Genomic DNA, 23788 nt, shown 5'->3' with positions numbered 1-23788 from the left:
ATAGTTTATAAACAGCCTTTTATCTCAGTTTTCTCTCAGTGGGTTCCAAAGCCTTTTCCAAAAATTTCTAGCCAGTTGTTCTGTAGATGTATCATCTTTTATCTTACGACTCTCCTATTATGAGATACTATGGTTGGCTTCTCATTTTTCACACTTACAAATAGCATTTCAGTGAACATTTTAATTTGCATGTGCATAACCTTTTCAGTGTTTTGAATTATTTCTTTGGGGTACATTCACAAGTTCAAAGGAAATGAAGTTTTATAGCCTTTAATATTGCAAAATTGATGTTCAGAAGTTTTATACCAATTTGTAATGCCATAAGCAATGTTTGAAAATTTTGTGGTACCTATGATAACATGATATCATGATCTTTCTGAATTTTTAAAAGGTGAAATGGTCCATGGAAAAAAATTTGTTTTATTCTTATTGGAAAAAGTAATACATGTTTAGAATTAGAGAAGCCAAAAGAAAACTAAAATCAGCTATAATTTTGCCCTCAGTGAACCATAAACACTGGTAATATTATGGTCTGTATCCCATCTGAAATTTTAAACAAATGTATATATAATTTCTTTTCCTTTCATTCTTTCTTTTCTTTTTATTTCCTTTTTTTAATTGACTAGAAATATTTTTCACATAACACTTTTATGCTATGTGAACATCTTTTTAGGACATTAAATATTGTTTTCACACAGTTCCCCAGTTTTGGAAATGTAGATTATTTTCAATTTTCTGCTATCTTAAATAGTCTCATATGACCACGTTTATAACTAAATCTTTAAGACACCTGTATGTAAGAACACCCCTGACTTTGTCTTCTGCACTGGGTATTTGTAACAATGTTAACAAAGATACATATTGGGAAATTTTTAATTAAAGAACTGTCTTGTTTGACTTGTAACTCATGTAATTAAAGAGGTAAAGGACTTTTTCATATGCTTATTGGACAGTTGTACTTCTTCCTCTGTGAATTGTTTATTGTTACTTTCTTAAATTTTCCATTGGATATTTCAACTCTTTCCTATACTGCAAAATATTTTTCAATTTTTTAGCCACCTTCCAATTTTATTTATTCTGGTTTGGGTTTTTTGTTTGTTTTTTAATTCTAAATCTTGTCCTTCATGACACCTATGTTTATTGTCATATCCTGGAAAGGTCTTTTGCCTCCCAACATCACAAATATTTTCTTCTAAGTACTTCTAAGGTTCAATTTTCTACACCTAAATCTTTAAACTCTCTATACTTCATCTAGCCAGATGGTAAATGTGGATTATAATCTTTTCCTCTCCAAATAGGTAGTGAGGAATTCAAAATGGTAATGTCATAGAGATCACTGGCTGGTTACTTTAGATGTCAACTCTTTTCAAATTAATATGTACATTTTGTATAATTTCTATCAATCTTAATGAGATACTTTGGGAATTTGACAAAATGAGTCTAAATTTTATCTAGGAGAATAAACATTTTAAGAACAGCCAAGAAAATTTTAAAAGACAAAAGCTTCTAAAGGAGGGACTTAGGTTATCAGTTATTAAAATATATTATAAAGGTATAATAATGAAAATGAAAACAGTATGTAATCAGTATAGGAACAAACAAATCAATGAAACAATAGAAATTTCTGAAACTCAAGTATATAAAATAATTTAATATAGCATATCATTAGAGTAAAGTAGTTCAGGTCAGCAAGAAAAGAAAGGATTTTTAAGTGAATGATTTTCACTATTAATGTTATGCGTTATAATATTAACACCTTTTATAATATTGCACCATCCTTACAATGCTAGAATGAATACTACTTGGACACCATGTATTATTCTTTTAGTCTATGTTTAAATTGGATTTCTGATGCTGTATTTAGGACATTAGGTGCCACTAATGTGACACTGGTCCATATAGCTCTAAAGTTTGAGTATCAGAACTGATTTCATGACCTGATGTCTCTAAACATCCTCCTCCCTCCCCAAGTTATCTTGCCAGGAATCCAGAATCATCAGATCTCCCGCATTTCACCAAGCTATCTGTTGCCTTTCTCCAATGCACTTCCCTGGGCTCCCTGCCTCCACTTTGGCTTCTGCTCAACCCATTGTCCTCATAACAGTCACAGTTATTTTTTTTTTACCTAAAATGTCTATTTGTTAAATTTTATAATCAATGAAAGTGTAAGTTGATTAATTAGATTTTTAAAATATTATTACTGAGGTAAAATACACATAAAACTACCATTGTAACTGTTTTAAAGTGTATGATTCAGTGGCATTAAGTATATTCACAGTATTTGCAACCATCACCATTATCCAGTTTCAGAACTTTTTAAATACCCCAAATGGAGATCCCATGCCTACGAAGCAGTCACTTCCCACCCCCCCTACCTTCAGCCTCTGTAACCATTCATCCGCTCTCTCTCCCTATGGATCTGGCCCACTCTGGATAGTTCATATAAATGGAATCATACAATACGTGGCCTTTTCGTGGCTGGCTTATTTTACTTAGCATAATGTTTGCAAGGTTCATCCATGTCATAGCATATATCTGTACTTCATTCTTTTATGGCTGAATAATATCCCATTGTATGAATATGTCACATTTTGGTTATCCATTCATGTGATAAAGCTGCTATGAACATTTGTGTACAAGTATTTGCTTGAGTATCTGTTTTCAAACAATGGACCTGTTTTCAATGGAGGAATGGAATTGCTGAGTCATATGGTAACATTATATTTAGCTTATTGAGGAACTGCCAAACTATTTTTACAAAGCAGTGGAATCATTTTACATTCCTACCACTGGTGTATGAGTGTTCCAGTTGACTCTACATCCTTTCCAACACTTATTATTTTCCTTTTTTTTTTTTAATTATGGCTGCTCTAGTGGTTATGAAGCAATATCTCATTGTTTGGATTTGCATTTCACTGATGACTAATAATGTTGAGCATCTTTTCATGTGTTTGTTGACCATTTGTATATCTTCTTTGGAGAAATGGCTAATCAGATTCTTTGCCCATCTTTTAACTGGGTTATTTTTCTTTTTGTTGTTGAGTTGTAAAAGTTTTTTATACATTCTGAATACTACATTCTTATAAGACATATGATTTACACATATTTTCTCTCGTTCTGTGGGTTGTGTTTTTCACTCTCTTGACACTATCCTTTCATGCACAAAAATTCCTAATTTTGATGAAGTCCAATTTATTTTTTCTTTGTTTGCTTATTCTTTTCATGTCATATTTAAGAAACCATTGCCAGATTCAAACAGTCACTAATTAGAGGAGTGAGGGAATACAGAAACAACGGAAAGGCAGTCAAGAAACAATAGTTCAGTGATGGGCAGGGTCCTGGTTCCGCCTCAAGGGATATACATAACAATCTGATACAAATCTCTGAGTTCTTCTACAGAAACTAAGACCCCCACTCAGGTGGGGGATGGTAACTTCAGGCTGAGCACAAGCACTTGGACCCCAGACTGTTTGGAACCACAAGGCTGATGATTGAGATTCCTGTTATCTCCCCACCAACCAATCAGAGGAAGGTCACACACCCTGCAGACCTCCCCCCAAATTTTGCCTATAAAAACTGTTCACTGAAAATGATCAGAGAGTTTGGGTTTTTTGAGCATTAGCTACCCTGGCCTCCTTGTCTGGTGCCTTACAATAAACACTGCACATTCCTTAAAAAAGAAAAGAAAAAAAGAAACCATTGCCAAATCCAAGGTCATAAAAAATTTCCCCTATATTTTCTGCTAAGAAAACATAGCTAAATTTTGCTCTTAAATTTAGATCTTTGATCCATTTTGAGTTAATTTTTGAGTATGGTGTGAGGTAAGTGTCCAGCTTCATTCTTTTGCATGTATCTATCCAGTTCACAAGCTCCATAGACAGAATGCAGTCCATCTCAAAAGGCAAGAGCTGCCCTGAAATATGAGGTGGTTAGTTTTTAGGGGCTCATAGACTAATAAGTGAGAGGATTATTCCAACTATTTTGGAGAAGGGGCAAGGATTTCCAGGATTTGGGCCACCACCCACTTTTTGGCCTTTTATGGTTAGCCTCAGAACTGTCATGGTGCCTGTGAGTGTGTCATTTAGCTTGCTAATGTATTTAAATGTGCATATAATGAGGCTCAAGGTCTACTGGAAGTCAAATCTTCCACCAACTTGGGCATAATCGGTTTTAACCAGTTTTTGTTGTATCCACAATGGCTCTATCATTCTTTTAAAGGTTGTGCCCTGCCCCCTCCCTCCTGTTTCAATTTGAGGTCTCCTCAGACCCATCAAGCTCTTTACTTCCCCAGGACCTTTGCACATGCTCTTCCCACTACCTTCTATATCTCCTCTTGTTCCACCTCACCCAGTTAAGTGTGACTCATCTCTTACCTAAATCACCAACCTACATATAGTAGTTAGGTTTCCTCTGGTTATTCTCTTTCATAGCTCTTTGAAGTTTCTTTATAGCAGTGACCTCTACTGTAACTAATTATTGATGAGGAGCCCAGCTGACTATGCTGGGGTCTTGGGGAGGGGTGAGGTGTTATAGCTAATTATTGATATGATTTTTGGTTTATTCCTGTTTCCCGCATGGACTTTTGGTACCATGATAGTAGGTGCCATGTCTGTATTTAGTTCACCACTAAAAACTCAGTGCCTGGCCATGTGTTTTTCACATGGTAGACACTTGATCAATATTTACCCAAAGTATGAAGGATGACAGTAGCTTAGTAAATAGAACTGGGAAGCTTCCCATATTTCTTAAGATGTGAAAAAGGTTAGAGTAATTAAAAATTGTCTCTTCCTTAAATGGCTCAAGCAACGTGCTTAAAACCTCAGTCGAACCCCAGGCTACTCAATTTTGGTAATACTTATTTTTCTTTTCAAAAAGGTTTTTTAAAGCCTGGAGAGGGTGTGGAGAAAAGGGAATGTCGGCAGGAATGTAGGTTGGTGCAGCCACTGTGGAAAACAGTATGGAGGATCCTCAGAAAACTAAAAGTAGAATTGCCATATGAGGCAGCAGTCCCATTCCTGGGCATATATCCAGACAAAACTATAATTCAAAAAGATACATGCACCCCTATGTTCATAACAGCACTATTCACAATAGCCAAGACATGGAAACAACCTAAATGCCCATCGACAGATGAACGGATGAAGAAGATGTGGTACATATATACAACAGAATATTACTCAGCCATAAAAAAGAACAAAATAATGCCATTTACAGCAACATGGATGCAACTAGAGATTATCATACTAAGTGAAGTAAGTCTGAAAGAGAAAGACAAATATCATATGATATCACTTATATGTGGAATCTAAAATACGACACAAATGAACCTATCTATGAAACAGAAACAGGATCAGGGACATAGAGAATAGACTGGTGGTTGCCAAGGGGGAGGGGGTGGGGGAGGGTTGCGTTGGGAGTTTAGGGTTAGCATATGCAAACTATTTTATATCGGATGGATAAACAACAAAGCCCTACTGTATAGCACAGGGAACTATATTCAATATCCTATGATAAACCATAATAGAAAAGAATATGAAAACAAATCTATGTATCTATAACTGAGTCACTTTGCTGTACAGCAATAATTAACACTACATTATAATTCAACTAACTATACTTCAATAAAAAATTTTTTTAATGTTTTTTGAGTTGTATGTAGTATTCTCCTACAACATTTTCCTGTCTCCCATACCTCTAATCTTTGCTGTTAAGTATAGCGATTTTACTCTATTTATTCTTATATAGGCTTTCCAAAAATATATGTGTTTTATTTCTGTGCAGTTGAAGCTTTTATTTTCCTTTGGATCTAAGCATTTTTAACAGGATTTTTTTTTAATTCTAAACTATTTTTACTTTTAAACCTTTACTATTTACTTCTAGTTGTATAACCTAATGGTCAGCCTATATCCTTTCTGATATTGGAACTATATTGTGACTTAATATATGACCACCTATAAAAAATATATTATGTTCGGATATAAAGAAAATTTCGGGCTTCCCTGGTGGTGCAGTGGTTGAGAGTCCACCTGCCGATGCAGGGGACACGGGTTCGTGCCCCGGTCCGGGAAGATCCCACATGCCACAGAGCGGCTGGGCCCGTGAGCCATGGCCGCTGAGCCTGCGTGTCCAGAGCCTGTGCTCCGCAACGGGAGAGGCCACAACAGTGAGAGGCCCGCGTACCGCAAAAAAAAAAAAAGTCAATACATTTCTGAAAATATCAAAGGAGGTCTCTTAATACATTTTTCTTTCCATGTCTCTTATTTTTGACATGAGAGGCAAATATTTTCCTAGACGTTTACTAGACGTTACAATTTACTACAGTTTACTAGACGTTAGGGAAATTATTTAACCTCTTCCTGCCCAATTCCCCATCTGTAGCATGGGGATAGCATAGTACCTACATCATGTGAGGATTAAAAGAGACAAAGTGTTATTTGTGGTATGTCTCTGAGAAGCAGCCATGCTTGGCTAGTGCTAGTGCCTCCAAGTTCAGAGCAAGAGCCATACGGGCCTGGGACCCAGGGTGGAGACCTACCTTTCATGAAATTGAGGCATCTCCATGTCCTCCCTGACCAAACTGAGTTCAGCTAGTGAAGGAGGTGGGAAGGAGACATGGGTAGATGTTTGAACATGGTTGGCAGCCTTTTCAGGAGGCACCAATGTATCTAGTATACAAGGATATTATGAGAGACTTTCATCATCAGTCCGGTTGTGATAGAGGACATTCTGCTTACACTATGCCCATGACATTCACCTCACTGTTGAGAACCAAAATGTGGCTAGTTTGTAACGATTTGTCCTTAAGGATCCACAGCACCTCCCAGACTCACCACTCTCTGGCCTCAGGAGTTTTGTGTCTGCTAGTTTGTTCACCCTGCAGCTCACCCAGTCACCTCTAGCTTTATATCCTCCTTCCTCAGTATCACCTATGAGTCAAAGAGTAGAGATAAGTGATGCAGCCTCTAAGTCGAGTTGCTCTTTTCATTGAGATCCAATAGGTAAAAATTTGCTAAAGGTCCTGGGACTAGGTTGTCGGAAGTTAGTTTTAGTAGTATGTTACCTGGATAAGGTATAAGAAAGCCCATGCTACACTGAAACCTGGCAAGAGGGGCTTTTTACAATTAGTGCACATGCAAGGAGGCATGATCATTTGGTTGACTGATTCAGTGTTTACTGGCCTTTTGCTGTGTGCCATCACCATGCTGAACTTCGTGTGGGTTAAAAAATAAATTAGAGGCTGCTATTACAGCAGGAGGAATACTGGATGTGGAGTTAGGAGACCTAGGTGGCAGTAATATAAGCCTCTTAATTTCTCCAGTCTCCAGTTTTCTTGACAGTAAAATGAAGATAATGATATCTACTTCCTACTGCTGCTGTGACAATTAAATAAGATGATGTATCTGAGCTTACCTTGAGAGTTACCTGAAACTTAGTGGACATTCAGAACACCTGAGTTGATTGATTAAAATGAAGCCTTATACCCTCATGGGGAGCTAGCACACATTTAAACAACTTTATTACATGGTAGAAAGTAATACATGTCATGCTTAAAACTTTCTGGCCATGTAAGACTGATTCAACGTGCTAAAATCAATCAGTGAAATCCAGTACATTAACAACTAAATAAGAAAAAACACACGATTATATCAATAGATGCAGAAACAGCATTTGATAAAATTCAACGTTCATTCACAATAAAAAACTTAGCAAACTAGAAGGAAAGTAGAAAGGTACTCTCAGAAACAGAAAGGAATGCCTTTAACCTGAAACCAGAGGTAAATCTCAAAAAGGTATTATTCCATTTGCATGACATTCTGGAAAAGGCAAGACTGTGATGATGGATCAGTGGTCTCCAGGGTTAGGGGTCAGGGGTTAGAATGACTGATAAAGAGCATCTACCAAAATCTGCAGCTAACACCATACCTCATGGTGAAAGGTTGAATGCTTTCTCCAATAATCAGAGAGAGCATCCCTATTCAATATTGTACTGAAAGTCCTAGCAAGTGCAATAAAGTAAGAAAGAGAAATTAAAGGCATTCAAGTTGGAAAGGAAGAAATAAAACTATTCATACTCATAGATGACATGATTGCCTACATAGAAAATCCAAAGGAGCTATCAGAAAAAAAGAAAAAAGCTCTTGGAACTAATAAATGAGCTGTATTATGGGATATAAGGCCAACATTAAAAAAAAAAACCAACAATAAACAATTGGAAACTGAAACTTAACAAGCAGCCTCATTTACAGTACTCCCTCCTAAATGCAATATTTAGGCATAAATATAACAAAATATGTGCTGAGAACTATAAAATGTTGATTAAATAAGTCAAAGAAAGACTAAGTAAATGGGGAGACACACCTGATTCATGAACTGGAAGATTCAATATAGTTAAGATGTCAATTCTCCCCAAATTGATCCATAGATGTAATGTAACCCCAATCAAAATCTAAGCAGGATTCTTTATAGATATCAACAAGTTTATTCTAAAATTTATATGGAAAGGCAAAGGAACTAGAATAGTGAAAATAATTTTGAAAAAGAAGAGCAAAGTTGGAGGAAACTAATCAAGACAAGGTAATATCGCCAAAAGGATAGTCACATTGGTCAGTGGAACAGCATAGAGAGCCCAGAGATAGACCCAGGCAAATAGAGTCAACTAATTTTTGACAAAAGAGCAAAGGCAATTCACTGAAGAAAGGACAGTGGTTTCAACAATGGTGCTGGAACAGTTGGACATCCATATGCAAAAAAATGTGCACCTCATCCTAAACCTCAGACCATATCCAAATATTAAATCAGAATAAATCAGAGGGGGCTTCCCTGGTGGCGCAGGTGTTGAGAATCTGCCTGCCAATGCAGGGGACACGGGTTCGAGCCCTGGTCTGGGAAGATCCCACATCCCACAGGGGCAACTAAGCCCCTGAGCCACAACTACTGAGCCTGCATGTCTGGAGCCTGTGCTCCTCAACAAGAGAGGCCGTGATAGTGAGAGGCCTGCGCACCGCGATGAAGAGTGGCCCCCCCTTGCCACAACTAGAGAAAGCCCTCGCACAGAAACGAAGACCCAACACAGCCATAAATAAATAAACAAATGTGGGGTTTAAAACAAAAATATAGATCAGAGGTATAAATGCAAAGTATAAAACTTTAAAACTCTTAGAAGAAACCATAGGAGAAAATCTTATGATCTTGGATTAGGCAAAGAGCTCTTACAGGTGACAAACAAAAGCATGATCCATTTTCAAAAAACTGATAAGTTGGACATAAGCCAAAATGTAAAATTTCTTTTCTGCAAGGGACTTCCTAAATAGAATGAGAAGATGGCCTGCACACTGGGAGAAAATACCTGCAAATCACATACCGAACAGAGGACTTGTATCCAGACTATACAAAGAACTCTCAGAATTCAACAATAAGAAAATGAAGAGCCCAGTTAAAAATAGGCAAAAGGCAGGAATTCCGTGGCGGTCCAGGGGTTAGGACTCTGCGCTCTCACTGTCGAGGGCCTGGGTTCGATCCCTGGTCGGGGAACTAAAATCCCAAAAGCCATATGTCGTGGCCAATAAATAAATAAATAAATAGGCAGAAGTCACTTCATCAAACAAGTTATACGAAAGACAAATAAACGCATGAAAAGATGTTTAACATCATAAGTCATTAGGAAAATGCAAATTAAAACCACATTAGATACCACTATACACCTATTAGAGTAGCTAGAAAAATACCAATATGCCAAGTGGATGAGGATGTGGAGCATCTGGTTTGCTGGTCAGAATGCAAAATGGTTGAGGCATTCTGGCAGCAGTTTGGCAGTTTTTAGGAAGGTAAACATATTCTTGGCAAATGACTTAGCGATCCTACTCCTGGACATTTATCCCAAAGAAATGAAAACGTACGCTCACACAAAAACCTTGTACGTGAATATGCATAATAACGTCACTTATAATCACCAAAAACTGGAAGAAACCCAAATGTCCCTCAATGGGTGGATGGATTAAAAAACAAACAAGCTGTTGTACATCCATATAATGGGATATTACTCAGCAATGAAAAAGGAACAAGCTATTAATGCATACAGTAACTTGGATGAATCTTAAATATGCTACATACTAAGTGAAGGAAACCAGTTTCAAAAGGTTATGTACTGTATGATTTCATTTATTAATATGTCACATTCTGGAAAAGGCAAAACTATAGTGATAGGGAACAGATCAGTTGTCACCGGGAGTTAGGCGCAAGGGATGGTCTGACTGCAAATGGATTGCGTGAGGGAATTTTGGGGTTTTGCCGGGGAGAATTGTCCTTTATCCTGTTAGTGGTGGCAATTATAAGAATCTATGCATGTCTTAAAACTCATGGAACTGTACATTCCAAAAAAATTTTTTTTCGTATTTAAATTTTTAAAACTCTGGCCAGAATCTGAACAAAGAGAAGGCAAGTGGCCACAGGGCATTAGCTCCTGCGTGTCTGGTGTTGAAACACCTTCCAAAGCAGGGAGTTCAGCCCTGGTTTGGTAGCATGCTCAGGCCTCTCAAACTTCAGCTCCCTTTAAATGTGGGGTTCGTTTGCTGCCTCAAACCAATATGGCACATGGTAAGTGTTTTCACATGGGCACCACTTCTGTGCCTCTAATGGGTTTTAGGGAAATGCCGTAGGTGGGTTAGGGTGTGGACGTGCGGACGAGCTTCCACACAGGCCTGAGTGAATGCAGTGGCTCAGATGAGACTCCGCTGGGACCACACAGATGCACAAGCTGCTTCGAATCTTTCAAGGCCCAGAAATTCCCAGCAACTAAAAGGAAACAGAGAAGCAGCCTGGGGTGCTGGAAATGTCACTGCCCTGGAGACAAGGGAAGATTTGGTGAGATGGTGGGAGGTCTCCTTTGCTTGTAAAATAGGAATGGAGCTGGGGGAGCAGAAAAGACCAGGGGTTCTCAAACTGGGCTCTGTCGAGTTCTGGGGGTGAGAGGGGACAGGGAGCGGTGGCGAAAGGGATGCAGGAAGTCAGGCCTAGGTTCCTTGTGCCAAGCAACAGCCAGAGTGTTCCACTCTGATTCTTTTATAGACTGGGCCTCTGCAAGATGCCTTCTATTTAAAGAGTGGCTTCTGCTGCTTTAAACAAGGTTTAATCACTATAGGACCAGACGATCCGTAAGATTCCTTAGATGCCCTGTGGTTCCCTGAGTCAGGAAGAAGCGAGCTATTGCTCCCCCAGCTGTGGACCCTGACCCCAGCGCTCAGTGAGGGAGACATACAGGCCTGTTAATTCTGGATTCATGAAGGCTTCACTCTGGGAATTTGCTTTTGACATGCTTAGGGGTAGAAAGTATCTCAAATGAAGCTCTAAATAATTTAAACGTGATGACATTTTGAGTTGTGTGGAGGGGAGGGTGATCTTTAAAAAATGTTCCCGTCTAAATTTGCCTACCTGTTTGTACATACAAGTCGAAAAGGCAGTTTTCTTTGTAGAATTACCAGTACATAGTACTTTTGCTCTTGAGATAAGCTTCTTCCTCTTTCTTGACCACACGCAGCCCCTACCCTGGGCTCTTATAAGACAAAGACAGACCAAGTTCAGACTCTTTTCCCATAATTTTGGAGATTTTGGCCAAGGAGAAGAGGAGAAAGCAAGGGCCAAGCTGGGTGGAGGGATGAGGCTAAAGGACTTGGCATCAATTGGATGTCCCAGAAGGCCAGGCCAGTGGGGGCTCTGTCCAAACAGATGGGGATTTGGGGCAGAGAAACTGAAGCATGGGCTTATTGATGGTCTCTCTGCCCAGTGATGCTCAGGCTACCAAGTACAGTTTCTTCTGTGAAGCCCAAATCCTTCTGATACGGATGATTTGGGGCCCCTGTCAGACGTTCGATGAGTTCCCTTCGTCATTGCCACACATTGGGGTGGGTTGGCTCCCACGATCTGGGCAAATGGTGCCGAGTGTTAAACCTGAAGACAGGGACTTCCCTGGTGGCACAGTGGTTAAGGCTCTGCTCTCCCAATGCAGGGGGCCCAGGTTCGATCCCTGGTCAGGGAACTAGATCCCACATGCATGCCACAACTAAGAGTTTGCATGCCACAACTAAGGAGCCCATGTGCTGCAACTAAGGAGCCAGCAAGATGCAACTAAGGAGCCCGCCTGCCACAACTAAGACCCAGTGCAACCTAAATAAATAAATAAATATTTTTTTAAAAAAAACCCTGAAGACAAGGAAGCAGAATCTGTGGTAAAGCTGAATGCTGAATCTGCCAGCCCTGTGTCCTCAGTTAGAGGTTCCTGGGCTACTTTTTGGCTTGTTTCAAAAGCATTTTTGAACCCCAGTTTCTCTAAACATCAGGAGTTAAATGCGATCTTCTGTGTTCCCCCCAATTAAGACCAGGAGGAAGCACTTTTAAACGCCCCCTTACCCCAGGTCTAGGTCTTTGTGATCTGGGTTCAGGGCCAGTCTTCATGGGTGAGACCCTGTGGCCCTGGACTTAGAGGGCCTCCCTTTGGTTTAATGCTCTACTGTCATTAAATTCTTAATAGTTTTAGAACAAGGGGAACCAAATTTTCATTCTGCACCAGACTCTGCCAATTATGTAGCAAGTGTTGTCCGGAGTTTTAGATTTGAATTATTGCTATTACATTTTTATTTTTATGTTGTGTATCTTACCTGTCAAAAATGTACTTGACAATTATAGTCAGGTTTATAACTCAGACTTACAACAATTATATGAACTTCTTGCTGGGGTTTGCTGCCAGTCTAACTGTAGGAGAACGTGGACTGTGATCCAGCATACAACTTTTTAAAAACTATGTATGGGCTGTGGGAGTGGAAAAAATATAAGACACAAGTGGATGTATAATCGAGTTTTGGGGGGAAGTTTCACATTCACATAAAACCACTCTTTCATTGAGCAAACTTGGGTGACTTCTGGGTTCCAAGCCCTGAGCTGACCACAGGAATACAGAGAAACACACACAACCCCTGCTCTCAAGGAACTCCCTGTCTAATTAAGTGTTTTTCAAAGTATGGAAAAAGCAACTTAGTACATATACAAATACCCATACAGAAAAGGTGAAACAATAGTTTAATAGGACAATGTGCTTACTACACACAGTGCATTCTATTTTCTATTCTGTTTCATTTTTCTTTTTTAATGCTGGTTGTACCACGTGAAGTTGATTTCACAACCCATTAGCCTAAGTTTTAAAAGCACTGCTATAATGGGAGAGACTGATGTGTAAGCAAATAATATTTTGTTAATAGGTAGGGGTGGTGTGGACTTCTCAGATGAGTGTTAATCTGCTCTGAGTCCTGAAGGATGAGGAGTTTGCCAGGGTGAGAAGGTGGCTGTGGAAATGAGGAATTCCAGACACAGGTGCCATGTCTGTGATTGGGGAAAGGTGAGCATTCCGTGGGGCCTGGGCCTCTGGGGAGTTGTCCTGGAAAGGTAGATGAATGTATAGTGGAGGGCTCTGCATGCCAGGCAAGGAGCTCCTTCACTATCCCGTGTAAGCCACCAGAAGTTTTTTTTAAGCAGTCTAATCTGAAGTATCATTTATGCACCATAAAATTCACCCATTCTAAGTGATGGTCCATGATTTTTAGTAAATTTATACAGTTGTGCAACCACCACCATGATCCGGTTTTAAGACCTTTCCATCAGTCCAGAAATTTCAGAAATTTCCCTTGTTCCCATTTCCAGTCAATCCCCAATCCTATCCCCAATCCCAGGCACCCACTGATCTGCTTTCTGTCTCTGTAGATCTTTTTCTAGAAATTTCATACAAATGAAATCATACACTACATGGTGTTTTGTGTCTGGCTTCCTTCCCATGGCATCATGTTTCTGAGATTCATCCATGTTGTTGCATGTATTAGTATTCCATTGATTGGATATACCACAGTTTCTCCATTGGCCAGCTGAGGGACATTTGGATTGCTTCCAGTTTGGAGCACTGTGAGCCTTTGCATCCAGGTCTTTGTGTGGATGTCTATTTTCATTTCTCCAGGGCGGTCCTAGGAGTGGAATTGTTGCCACACTGATTTCTGCAGTGGCTACACCATTTCACATTCCCACCAGCAGCCTACAAGGGTTCCAGGGTCCCCATGTCTGCTGGAGGATATAAGCAGAGGAGAGATGGGATGAGGTCTGCATTTAAAGAGACTGCTCCAGCTGCAGGGTGGGGGTTGACTGGGAGAGAGAGGGAGGGGGGCAAGGCAGAGGCAAGAGGGAGAGATCAAGGACTTGCACTCAAGCTGAGGCTGTGGACGGTTGGAGAGGAGAGATGCGTCTGACGAGGCCAGGAGTCAGGGGGACAGGAGCCACAGAGCACTTCTTGAACTGGCTCCAGGTCACACAATTAATAAGAGAGAGAGATGAAGGTGACCTGAAAGCAAGACTTGCATCCGGACTAAGACGATGGTACTGAAGCCCGTGGCCCATCTCAAGTTCCATTAAGTAAGTTGGGCTCACCTGTCGCATCCCTTAGGACTGTTCCCAAATCCTCTGAGGGAAGTGGTTTCCAGCCCTGGCTTCCATTTGAGTCACCTGGGAAACTCCTAAGATCTGCTGGCTGGTCCTGGTGTAATTGACCATGGGCACAACCTGGACATGGAAAGGTTAAAGCTCCCAGGTGAGTGCAGTGTGCACCTGGGCAAGAACCACCCTCCAAGGCAAGTTCACAGACTCTGATACACACACTGGAAACCCCTGGGGAGTTTGGCCAACTGCAGATGCCTGGGTCGTACCCAGAGCTTTTGTGTAATTGGCAAAGGGTGACCGCCAGAACTTTTTAAATCTCCCCAGGTGATCATATTGTGAGGGCAAGTTTGAGAACCGCTGCTCTAGGCAGTTTGTTTGGACCCAAGAGTCAATGCTGAGCAGATGCTTCCAATGCCAGCATTTCCTATGCGTGTTCTTGATTCTCTTGCCGTTTCAGAAGTAGACCAAGATATCTTTTTTTTTCCCTTTCAAATGCACAGATCATTTTTCCAAAGCATTTTATAGTACATGTTGTTAAAAAATAAAACCAGATTCCAATGCACATGTTCTATAAATCCATCTGGTTTACATAACATATTTACAAATACAGATACAGAAGGAATTTAAAGATACTTGTGGGTAAGGAACCAGCATATTAGCTGTATGTTGCCTACTCTGTGGTCTACACAGTGCATGTATACATAAATACACATCAGACACATATGATGAACTGAGTAACCATAGGTAAAACAGTTTATTTTGCCAGGATCCCAGATCATACTGGAAAGCTCATTTATGCATACTTTTCTTGCCTAAATATTTTCAAACAATAAATTAAATAAACAAGCATGATGGCTTGTACCTTTTAGTTCCCCCAGGTGTTTGGCACTTGTGTATTCCTGCCCATGAAACTCAAGTATCTTTTAACTCTTACAGCAGTAACTTAAGGAGGAGGCCAGAGATGGTTTTATTTTTTAAAGTGGGACTGTTTTACTAAGTGCCCTGGCATATTAATTTCTCTAGGTACTGTTTTCATTCTTTGAACTTAATCCCTTGGTGTGAACCAGAGCAGAGTCTCGGGGTGGAGGCAGGTGCCACAGAGGGGCCTTGCCTCTGCTTGTTTTCGGCTCTGGGATTATGACATACTAGCTGAGATTTTTTGAAGCCTGACCAGCAGCCTTGGGTCAACTTCAGATTTATTCACTATGGCCATCAGGGACCACTAAGCCCATAGTGGGCATGTAGACTAGGCCCCCCAGGCATGAACAGCCCAGGAACTCGGCTGAGGCCTACCCCACCATCCTCCTTCCCCCCGAGTCCAGTCTCCCAGTGCCCCCAGGTCTAGGTCAGCTTCTTGACTTCTGCATCTTGGGTGATGGAAATGATGCTGAGGCTGGCCCCAGAGGGGGAAGGTGAAGGATGGAGAGCACAGGGCCTCGGCTAGGGGGACCCAGGTGGGACAGTGGTATCCTCAGGGCCTGGTTCCTCGGAACTCAGAGCAGCACCAGGGCTATAGGTTCAGAGGCTGGATTCCCCCACCAGGGACTGCCCCCGCTCCCACCCCACCACACATTCACTCCTCCACTAGGAACTCTCGAGGGTGAGGCTCATGCTAGGTCCAGGATGCCATAGACATGGGCCAGCTGCTGGTGCCCTCCTGCTTCTGGTCATTGTGCTCCCTTCCTCATCTGTCCCCTCTGCCCGGACCTGTTTCATCCAAGGTAGAGCATAAAAAGCCAGAAGGGATTATGGTCAGGCACCACCACCAGCCCACCACCCACCAACAATGAGATGAAAGAGCAAGACCGCTGTCCACTGAGGTGGAGGCCATTGTACTGTCTCAAGAAACATTGTAACTGGAGACAGACGTCCCAGGTTCAAGTACCCTTTCTGACACTTGAGAGCATGGTGGTCTTCAGGAGGGAGACAGCTGGGAAAGAAGGAGTCTCCAGAAGATGAGGCTCTGAGAGTGCTTTGTCAACTGCGCAGGCCGGACCGACCTTGGTTCTACCACCTTCCACTGTGCAACTTTGACTGACAGGTGTGTGCTCTCTGACGCTCAGCCTCTTCCTTTGCAAAATGGGGGTATTACTTCTCAAGCATTAAATGAGTTGAGCCCACCAGGAGTGTGGCACAGTACCTGATCAATGTTAGCTATTAGTTCTGTGCCCTGTACAGGTGCTCAGATGAGCAGGGCTCATCTCTGGCTTCCCACCCTCTTTGCTCAGTAAGGACGGCTTAGCTATGTCACCAGAGGCCATAAAATGACACCATAAGAAAAGCAGCAGCTTGTCCACCATTCTGGTGCCTTTGTTATGAGGCATCCCTGGCGAATCCTTGATTATGGTACATTTTGGGAAAGAAAACGTGGCGTTTCCAGGTGGTTTTCAGCAGAGGTGGTGTTGTGTGCATTCTCTCTCTGAAACACAGTGTCACCACCCAGTCGGCCCCTCTACCCCTGCTCTTCCTGCCCTTGCAGCCACACTGATCCGCCAGGCCCTCTGTCCTCTCAGCCTCCCTGCCTCAACCTGGGCCCTAGATGTCACTGGCAGATTCCTAACCAGTCTCCCTGTCTCCATCTCTGCCTCTCCACACTGTCAACACAGCTAAGCACCAGGCATCTGAGTTTGGGACTCAGAATCCCCCTCCTAGGATGGCATTCAGAGCCATTGGCTGCCTCACGTGGCTTCTTTGCTGTACGCTCCTCATGCCCCCTCCCTTCCACTCACGCCAACCTCTATCTGAACACCCTGCCCTGCCCTGAGCCCAGGTGCGTCCTTTGAGGCTCAGTTAAAATGTCACTGGCTCTAGCAAAAGCAGTTCTAAGAGGGAAGTTTGTAGCAATAAAATCCTACCTCAAGAAACAAGAAAAATCTCAAATAAACAACCTAACTTTACACCTAAAGCAAGTAGAGAAAGAACAACAACAACAAAAAAAAAACCCAAAAATTAGCAGAAGGAAAGAAATCATAAAGATCAGATCAGAAATAAATGAAAAAGAAATGAAGGAAATGATAGCAAACATCAATAAAAATAAAAGCTGGTTCTCTGAGGAGATAAACAAACTTGATAAACCATTAGCCAGACTCATAAGGAAAAAAGGGAGAAGACTCAAATCAACAGAATTAGAAATGAAAAAGGAGAAGAAACAACTGATACTGCAGAAATACAAAGGATCATGAGAGATTACTATAAGCAACTCTATGCCAATAAAATGGACAACCACGAAAAATGGACAAATTCTTAGAAAATCACAACCTTCTGAGACTGAACCAGGAAGAAATAGAAAATATGAAGAGACCAATCACAAGCACTGAAATTGAAACTGTGATTAAAAATCTTCCAGTAAACAAAAGTCCAGGATCAGATGGTTTCACAGACGAATTCTATCAAACATTTAGAGAAGAGCTAACACCCATCCTTCTCAAACTCTTCCAAAATATAGCAGAGGGAGGAACACTCCCAAACTCATTCTACAAGGTCACCATCACCCTGATACCAAAACCAGACAAAGGTGGTACAAAAAAAGAAAACTACAGGCCAATATCACTGATGAACATAGATGCAAAAACCTCAACAAAATACTGGCAAACAGAATCCAGCAACACATTAAAAGGGTCATACACCATGATCAAGTGGGGTTTATCCCAGGAATGCAAGGATTCTTCAATATATGCAAATCAATCGATGTGATACACCATATTAACTAATTAAAGGATAAAAACCATATGATAATCTCAAAAGATGCAGAAAAAGCTTTTGACAAAATTCAACACCATTTTATGATAAAAACTCTCCAGAAAGTAGGCATAGAGGGACTTACCTCAACATAATAAAGGCCATATATGACAAACGCACAGCCAACATCATTCTCAATGGTGAAACCATTTCCACTAAGATCAGGAACAAGACAAGGTTGCCCACTCTCACCACTATTATTCAACATAGTTTTGGAAGTTTTAGCCACAGCAATCAGAGATGAAAAAGAAAAGGAATCCAAATCGGAAAAGAAGAAGTAAAACTGTCACTGTTTGCAGATGATATGATACTATATGTAGAGAATCCTAAAGTTGCTACCAGCAAACTACTAGAGCTAATCAATGAATTCGGTAAAGTAATAGGATACAAAATTAATGCACAGAAACCTCTTGCATTTGTATACACTAATGATGAAAGATCTGAAAGAGAAATTAAGGAAACACTCCCATTTACCACTGCAACAAAAAGAATAAAATAACTAGGAATAAACCTACCTAAGGAGACAAAAGACCTGTATGCAGAAAACTATAAGACACTGATGAAAGAAATTAAAGATGATACAAACAGATGGAGAGATATACCATGTTCTTGGATTGGAAGAATCAACATTGTGAAAATGACTCTACTACCCAAAGCAACCTACAGATTCAATGCAATCCCTATCAAACTACCAATGGCATTTTTCACAGAACTAGAACAAAAAGTTTCCCAATTTGTATGGAAACACAAAAGACCCTGAAGAGCCAAAGCAATCTTTTTTTTTAAACATCTTTATTGGGGTATAATTGCTTTACAATGGTGTGTTAGTTTCTGCTTTATAACAAAGTGAATCAGTTATACATATACATATGTTCCCATAACTCTTCCCTCTTGCTTCTCCCTCCCTCCCACCCTCCCTATCCCACCCCTCTAGGTTGTCACAAAGCACCGAGCTGATCTCCCTGTGCTATGCAGCTGCTTCCCACTAGCTATTTATTTTAGGTTTGGTAGTGTATATATGTCCATGCCACTCTCTCACTTTGTCCCAGCTTACCCTTCCCCCTCCCCATATCCTCAAGTCCATTCTCTAGTAGGTCTCTGTCTTTATTACTGTCTTGCCCCTAGGTTCTTCATGACCTTTTGTTTTTTCTTAGATTCCATATATCTGTGTTAGTATACGGTATTTCTTTTTCTCTTTCTGACTTACTTCACTCGGTATGACGGACTCTAGGTCCATCCACCTCACTACAAATAACTCAATTTTGTTTCTTTTTATTAACCAAAGCAATCTTGAGAAAGAAAAACAGCTGGAGGAATCAGGCTCCCTGGCTTCAGACTATACTACAAAGCAACAGTAATCAAGACAGTATGGTATTGGCACAAAAACAGAAATATAGATCAATGGAACAGGATAGAAAGCCCAGAGATAAACCCACGCACATATGGTCACCTTATCTTTGATAAAGGAGGCAAGAATATACAATGGAGAAAGGACAGCCTCTTCAATAAGTGGTGCTGGGAAAACTGGACAGCTACATGTAAAAGAATGAAATTAGAACACTCTCTAATACCATACAGAAAAATAAACTCAAAATGGATTAGATACCTAAATGTAAGGCCAGACACTATAAAACTCTTAGAGGGAGACATAGGCAGAACACTCTATGACATAAATCACAGCCAGATCCTTTTTGGCCCACCTCCTAGAGAAAGAGAAATAAAAACAAAAATAAACAAATGGGACCTAATGAAACTTAAAGGCTTTTGCATAGCAAAGGAAACCATAAACAAGACGAAAAGACAACCCTCAGAATGGGAGAAAATATTTGCACATGAATCAATGGACAAAGGATTAATCTCCAAAATATACAAGCAGCTCAAGCATATCAATATCAAAAAAACAAGCAACCCAATCCAAAAATGCGCAGAAGACCTAAATAGACATTTCTCGAAAGAAGATATACAGATTGCCAACAAACACGTGAAAGGATGCTCAACATCACTAAGCATTAGAGAAATGCAAATCAAAACCACAATGAGGTATCACCTCACACAGGTCAGAATGGCCATCATCAAAAAATCTACAAACGATAAATGCTGGAGAGGGTGTGCAGAGAAGGGAACCCTCTTGCACTGTTGGTGAGAATGTAAATTGATACAGTCACTATGGAGAACAGTATGGAGGTTCCTTAAAAAACTAAAAATAGAACTACTATATGACCCAGAAATCCCACTACTGGACATATACCCTGAGAAAACCATAATTCAAAGAATCATGTACCACAATGTTCACTGCAGCACTATTTACAATAGCCAGGACATGGAAGCAACGTTAAGTGTCCATCGACAGATGAATGGATAAAGAAGATGTGGCACATATATACAATGGAATATTAGCCAGCCATAAAAAGAAATGAAATTGAGTTATTTATCGTGAGGTGGATGGACCTAGTGCCTGTCATACAGAGTGAAGTAAGTCAGAAAGAGAAAAACATATACCGTACGCTAACACATATATGGAATCTAAAAAAAAAAAAAAAAAAAAAAAGTGGTTCTGAAGAACCTAGGGGCAGGACAGGAATAAAGACGCAGATGTGGGGAATGCACTTGAGGACACGGGGTTGGGGGGAGAGGGTAAGCTGGGACGAAGTGAGAGAGCGGCATGGACATATATACACTACCAAACGTAAAATAGCTAGCTAGTGGGAAGCAGCCGCATAGCACAGGGAGATCAGCTCGGTGCTTTGTGATCAACTAGAGGGGTGGGATAGGGAGGGTGGGAGGGAGACGCAAAAAGGAGGGGATATGGGGATATATGCATACGTATAGCTGATTCACTTTGTTGTACAGCAGAAACTAACACACCATTGTAAAGCAATTATACTCCAATAAAGATGTTAAAAGAGAAAATGTCACAGGCTCTGTGAAGTGGACCCTGGATGCCCAGGAAGAATACAACAGGCCCTCTCTGCCCTCCCACAATGCCTGGCACGCTGTGACGCTGTCATAATGGCCAGTAGTATGGCTGCCTCTCCTGCTGTTCCGTGAACTCATCTGGGGCAAGTGTCATATCCTGTTATTAACACAAACAACAATAAAAGAATGGCAGTCAGTATATTCCGTGCTAACTAGGTGGCAAGCGTTGTGCTAGGCAATTCTCATACAAGATCTGATTCATTCCTCTGCAGCAGGGCCAGGAAGTTGCGGGGGGCTAAGAGGAGCCTTCTCCAGGGCCACCCGCAAACATACCATCTAAGGAAAAACAGTGCCCTCCTTTGCAACTGAGACTTCAAAAGCAGCTCTCACCTCACCACCCTGAAACCAGATTGCCTCCCTCCCCTATGCTTTTCCTAATGAGAAATTCTGGAGCGCCAGGGCCTAGGAGATGGGTCCTATTATTGTCCAGTCTTAGAGATGTGGAAACTGAGTCCTAGAGAGCTGAAATTCCCACCCCCAGGTCACAAGGCAGAGCCAGGACTGGAATCCCACGTGTCAGCCACCATAAGCCTGTGGTCTGAATTCAGGGGCCTCAACTGCCTTTCTGTGTGTCCAGCTCAGGACTCGGAGCCAGGCTCAGCTTTGGTGAGTTGAGGTTTGAACTTTGAACTCCTGAACCACCTCACATAGAGCTGAAGGTCACTGCAGGCCCCAGTGGAGACAGCCTGTTCCCTGGGCTCCACGTATGCAAATGACGAATTCAGAGTGAACTTTGGCTGAGGAGGTAATTCAGCTCCAAGCTCCAAGCTGCCCTTACCCCTTTCCACTTCATCTGGTGATTAAAAGGGAGGAGAAAAAATACAATACACACCTCCCCCAGGGGTCAAGGGCTGCGGGATCTGGTTCCAGAAACAAAGTTTATTAGCTGTCAAAGAAATTTCTCTGTGACCCCAGAGTAATTTCCCCAGAGAGAGGCAAATCTCCAGGAGCCAGGAATAGACGAAAAGATTATCGCTTACCCTGCTGGGCAAGCAGTGCCTGTATCCGGTGCCATTCAGAGTCGAGCGAGCAGCTCTGGATCTGTGCCTACCCCTCCCTCAACAGCCGGAGCTCCTGGGAAACTTGGGGTCCATGGAGCCGGCTGCAGGGTCAGTGTGGGATGCCCTGTATGAGCCACACTGTGGGCACGGGGACAGACGTAACAGGCCAGGCAGAGCGCTCTGCAGTTCAGAAGGGCATCGTTGCCTTTCAGGAAGGGCCAGAAGCTTTGAAATCAGACTGGGTTTGATCCCACCTCTGTTAAGTTCCGACTCTGTGGTCCTGAGAAAATTATATCCTCTCCCCACCATCAGCCCAGGCCTCAGCTTCCTGGGCTGTGAAATGGACGTGTGGGTGAGGTGCCTGGCCTCTCCAGGAGCACAGTTCTCTTCAACAGCGCCATCACCAGAGTCCCTTGCCCAGAACTGCCCACGTGAGAGACAAGGTGAGGTCCCCAGGCTGGGGTCCCAGGGCGTTGCCCCCAGAAGGGACACTTACTCTGGGCTGAGGCTCAGCCCAGGCTGGTCTCTGGGCTCAGCAGCCTCTGCTGCCCTCACCCAGCCTCACCATTTTACAGATGAGGAGCGAAGTTCAGTTACTGCCAGTCACGCAGCCACCACGTGGCAGAACCCACATCCAAGTCGAGATACAGGCATTTCTCCTGACTCCACTGTGCTGTGGTGTGCTGTCCTGGTGGGACCACATGTGGCCACAGCATCTGCCTAGAGAGGGGCCACTTGGGGCCACTGAGAGTGTGATGAGGAGATGCTGGCAAAGCTGCAGAGTGGGCAAGGTCATGCCCTACTGCTTTCCTGCAGCATAGCCTTGAGCATGAGTGCTTGACCTTGGGCACACTACTTAGCCTCTGTAAACCTGGATTTCCCCATCTGTAAAGCAGAGATAGTAATATTGCCTGCCTCCTGGGGGTGTTGGGAGGGTGTATTTGTATACTCGGGCTGCCATTACAAAGTACCACAGACTGGGTGGCTTAAACAACATAAATTTATTTCCTCACAGTTTTAGAGACTGGGCATCCAAGGTCAAGGTGTCAGCAGGTTCAGTTTCTTCTGAGGCCTCTCTCTTTGCCTGCAGATGGCCACCTTCTCCCTGTGATAGCACATGGTGTTCCCTCTGTGCTTGTCTGTGCCCTGGTCTCCACTTCTTGTAAGGACAGAAGTCATTGGATGAGGGAACACCTTAATAACTTCATTTTAATTGATTACCTTTTGACTGGCCCTATCTCCAAATACAGTCAAATTCTGAAGTACTAGGGGGTGGGGACTTCACTATATGAATTTTGGGCAACATAGTACAGCCCATAACAAAGGGTTAAAAGAGGGAGAGTATGGTATATAAAACATAAATATTTGGTCTTTGTCCCTGGTTCCTGGTACACAGCTCCTAAAACCCTTGGAATATCCGGAGTGGTAAGAGTCTTTTGTATGCTAATGAGATGACTGGTGGCTGGGAAGCCCCTCCGTAGCTTTGGGATGGAGGCTGGTTGCTAGAGAGACCAAGCCAGGATTACAGGGTTGGAACTTTCAGCTTACCCCTTCCTTCACCTCTGGGGAAGGGAGAGGGGCCGGAAGTTGGGTGCAATCAATTCTGG

At 42.0% G+C, this 23788-nt stretch overlaps 1 protein-coding gene across 1 annotated transcript in view; it reads left to right on the top strand.

The window, feature by feature from the left end:
• Positions 1-23788, top strand: part of COL23A1 (collagen type XXIII alpha 1 chain) — a 362767-nt gene that overhangs the window by 149593 nt on the left and 189386 nt on the right. The window lies entirely within an intron of this gene.

This window comes from Mesoplodon bidens (assembly GCF_964165515.1).
Source record: "Mesoplodon bidens genome assembly, chromosome: 4".
NCBI classification, from domain to species: domain Eukaryota; kingdom Metazoa; phylum Chordata; class Mammalia; order Artiodactyla; family Ziphiidae; genus Mesoplodon; species Mesoplodon bidens.
The sequence above is the reverse complement of the archived record's forward strand: the minus strand, read 5'-3'. Positions and strand labels throughout refer to the sequence as shown.